This window comes from Sparus aurata, chromosome 3 (genome assembly GCF_900880675.1).
Source record: "Sparus aurata chromosome 3, fSpaAur1.1, whole genome shotgun sequence".
Classification (NCBI taxonomy): domain Eukaryota; kingdom Metazoa; phylum Chordata; class Actinopteri; order Spariformes; family Sparidae; genus Sparus; species Sparus aurata.
This window is the reverse complement of record NC_044189.1, coordinates 20868763-20873492: the sequence shown is the minus strand read 5'-3', so window position 1 is coordinate 20873492 and position 4730 is coordinate 20868763.

Sequence of the window (4730 nt, the reverse complement as noted above, 5' to 3'; positions counted from 1 at the left end):
TCCCTGAACGGCTTCCACAGCATGGAGGAATCAGCATCAGAGTGCTTTTACATCTCCAGGTCGTCCAAATTACACACCAAGTTTACTTACTTCCAAATTTGCAGGCACACGCTAATTTTAACCAACTTTTCTGACCAGAACAGATTAAATTTAGGTGTTCGTCTCTGTCTGAAGGCTCGCTGCAGCAGCCTGTTTCCTTCTCTGTGAAATGTATTTCATTATGTGGGCAAAAATAACTCCGCTCTCTGTTTCCTGTTCCCCCTTTCTCACAGTAATGAGCGTAATTAGGCAGATCCAGGGTCGGCCGGCCTGAGATGACAAGAGTCAGTTTGCTGACTTCACACACACACACACACACACACACACACACACACACACACACACACACACACACACACACACACACACATACACACACACACACACACACACACATTGACATTCTCTTTGCTTTGCAGGCTGACCCTGACTTAAGCTTAGGTGTTGCCCTTAAGGTATGATCGTTTGAGGAAATTGATTTTGAGTGCAGATTTTGCAGCTTTGTTTTCCTTTAGTTGCTCTTTGTGTTGATGGTGATGAGCATGATGAAAACACTACGAGGGCGAATGTGAGCTGAGGTGCTGACGGAGACTTTAGTTATCTATTTATTTAAAGATGTGAAGAGAAAAGACAGGGTTACCTAAAGATATTACAAACCGAACAACAACTACAATCAAAGATATGAACCTGGATATCACAAAGTTTTCCTTTATAATTTCATTATGCTGTTTTGGCTCATCATACTGCACATTTTGCAACAACCCTTTTTCGTATAAATCATGTTTATATACGACCAGGTAATCATGTGAGAGCTTTACATCACATACTGACCTTCCTTCTTGTCCTCCTGGATGGTTTTGGCTTTAGTGTCGGTGATGTCTTTAAACGAGGCCAGAAAGAGCACCACGTCTCCTTTCTCATTCTTAATTGGCACAATGTCCAGCAGACACCAGAACAGCACCTGCTGCAAGGGAAAATAAAAACGCTCTTATTAAGTCTTTTATAGCATCTCTGATTTGACTCAGAATGGATTTACATGTGAGTGTATAACCACTGAGTGTGTGTGTGTGTGTGGGGGTGGTTAGAGCAACAGATTCACAGATTCCCAGACTTGTGAGCCTGTCTACAGTTGGACGTCCCTCTGGGGAAGCAGAGCCTTTAAATAGACCGAGTCTCTGTTCCCCAGGCACAGCGAGAGGTGAAGCCATCTCCGAGGTCCCATCTCCCGCTAAATAGCTTCCTTGTTAGAGGAACTGCAGGTCAGCGTGTGTGCTGCATCAGCGACTTTGTGCTGGTGCTGAACTATTGTGACACTTTTATCAGCTTGATTTACCAACAAGTTGTAAAGTACACGACACCACTGTTTGTCCTTAACAACTTAAAGCTGCTAAAAATCTATATTGTTCTATTAATGAAGGATCACATGAGCATGTGTTCAGGAAATATCGCTGAAAGCCTTCATGCAGGACTTGTATTAACAGGGGAACTCGTGTTATTTAAGAAATGACATCACTGTTCAGACGGGACAAGGACAGTCTGTATGCTACTCAGATCTACTGACAATATCCCCAGATATGAGGCGGAGCACATGCAGCCACTTTAATAATGGAGCTGAAAGTTGTTTGGCTCACGTGCTGCAGTGTGTTTGAAGCATTATTACACATTTACAGCTCACTGACTGATAGCACACAGCAGATTTGCAGCTATACTTGAATATGACCACCGTCTGTTCCTTCCATCCTTCCCTGTCCCTCGTTTCAAATGTCAGCACAGCCATTGATTATTCATCACAGTTATGATCCACGATCAAATGTAATAATTTCCGTTGTTTGACACAAGGTAACAGATGTTCAATAAAATATGACCCGATGCAATCAGATGCTGATTTCCATGAGACTGATATCATCCCATGACCGCTGTGTTCGGTGGAATATAATTTTGTTATGTAGCACCAAACTGAAGCTTGAGCTAATTAGCTAAATGTTAACATCCACTGTTTTTCAAGCAGAGCCGAGTCCAACAACGTACCGTCAAGCTGAGCAGGAAATCTGTAGTTTGAGATGTTGTACGGAACATAAAAACAGACAGAGAGATGCTGAGCATCAGGGGTTCACGTCTTGTTAATGTTAATTAATTAATCACATTAAATCTAGTCTGATCTGCATCATGCAGTGTCACAGGTATAATTTATTTTTTTCCAGTCAAGCTAGTTTTATTCTTCACAGGGCTGTTTTTTCTCTTTGATTGTTTGATTATTCAATAAATTAATTAATTTGCGGTTCACTGATGTACAAAAAGCAGATTTTCGATTGCTTCCAAAAACTTTAATCTGAGGAAAAACGGTAATTTTGGGTTTTTGATGCACATTTTGTCAAGATGGAGTGTCGTTCATGATTCTCTATTCAATGACTGAGAATAAATTAAGAGGGATTTCCCACGGAGTTCCCTCCCATCACTCCCACTCACCGAATCTTCCTCGCTTGGTGATGACTCAATCACAGTGTTTTTGTCTCTGCGAGTGTGTGTGTGTGTGTGTGTGCGTGTGTGTGTGTGAATATCTGCATGCCTGCGAGACAAGGCAGCACTATCAAGCGCACAGTGAGAGAAACAACGTCCCTGATTGCGAGCATGCAGCTTTCTCTTTCCTCTCCGGCTGACAGTCGGAGGACAATCAGCTACATTTACTTTCAGGACACTGCTGTGACAGACGCAAAGAGACGGATGATGCGACAGGATAAAGGCTGGGGAAGTAAAAAAGATAAGTAAGAGACAAACCAGCACAAACAGTGCTATGGGGAAATGTTAAAAGAGGTGGGAGAAAAGAAAATGGTATTGACATGAGGCAGAGGGAGATGAGAGGTACAAAAGGGAAGTGAAAGGGAACAGACGGGAAAAGGAGATTGAGGGGTGTGACAGAAAAAGACAACAAAGCAGGAGACAGATCGGCGTAGGCAGCCACATCTGTGGTGGTATTAGCATGGCTGTGTCTATGCAAACTGCACTGAGTCATCAACTGAAGCTGTTTTATAAATCAGAGAAAGATGACAGGAGAGCGGCGTGACATCCGACACATGCACATACCATAATAATACCTGCATGAGTGAGTCAGAGCAGATCACACTGTATCACACAATCTTTACAACTGTTGACAAAACAGCGTCACCAGAAAGGTCCATTTAGCTGCTGAAACTCTGCCCACACATCCCGTGTGCTGTTACACAACTCAGATCGGTGTTGTCTTGTGTCTGTTGATGGCTGTTAAAGACACATATAATCCACCAGGGCTTAATGGGCAGGATAAAAGGGACAGTTCACCCCAAAATCCAGAAATACATGTGTTTCATCTTTCCTGTAGGGCTGTTCATCCATCTAGAGTGTTGGATGAGGCTCCAACACATGCAATGTAACATGTAAATGCTCAACAGCAATGTCTAATGTCCTCCATGTAGGAACTAATTTCTTTCAATCGCACCACATCTGCCAGCTGTATCACTGCACAGGAGGAAACATGCATTGACTCATTGGGAGGCTTCTGCTGGTGACAGGGATGTAATCTTTAAAGGGTTGTTGGACTCCATTACTAATCGAACGTTAGCTACTGTTGCTTCTACAGTCTAGCGACATAAGAATTAATCAAATTCCCGGACGCAGGGCTCATTTTTCACGTCACGTTACAATCCGCTTCACATACGGCGAATAAAATGTGATTAATACATTTTAATTGCAGGAAATTGTGACGCAGAGCCCCTTTAAAGGTGTAGCTTCTTTCTGCGCGATGATATGGTTGGAACCTTTGCCATCTTTTTCTATTATACTCACATCTCTGCAGCCTCTTATCGCCACAGCTCAGCAACTCCACACTGAAACCATCTGGATTGATAAATAGCAAAACTGGTAAGACGGAAATATGTGAGAATGAGTTCCGTGAGCAAATAAAGTGGCGCCACCGCACAAGTTGTTCTAAGATTACATTCAGAGTAAACATCTCTTGAATCGACGTACATCTTTGACTGATGTGAAAACATTCAGTGAAACGCTCCGAGCAGCTCATTGAGACGATGTCAGGCAGGTACATTACTCACCTCTGAGTGGTTCAGGCTAAAGAAATCAAAATAAATCTCCTTGAAAGAATAAGAAAACCATTAACACACTGTCACGCTGAAAGACTACAGCAAAACAAGATGTCAGTTCAGTCTGATTATCAGGTGAGGGCTGTGCTCAGGGTGTCAAGGAACTTTTAAAGGTCCACATTTCCATATTTTCCTCAGCACTTTCAGTAGCGTCTATGTTGGCACAATAGCTGAGATGAAAAGTTTTGAAAGGTCTAGAATCAACTCATGTGAGAAATAATCAAACCTCCAGAGCAGCTACTAAACGGACCTGGTAGTGAGACTATTTCATGAACACGTTTGGACGATCAGGAAATTAGAAGTGTGTTTGCAGCGCTGATATAACAAATAACCAATTTCTCACGATTTGTGACGGAGCTGCAGCCGAGAACATTCACCACCGGATGGGGCCGGGCTTAATCAAGAAAAAAGTTTGTAGATTCACAAAAACTGAATCTCCTGCGAGAAGCCTGAAAGTGAAGGAAACTCTGCAAGTGCACATGGCACCATCCCACATCGCAGCACGCATGTATCCACTGATGCCTAGATGTGCTCATTATTTCCAGCTCCATCTTGCTCACT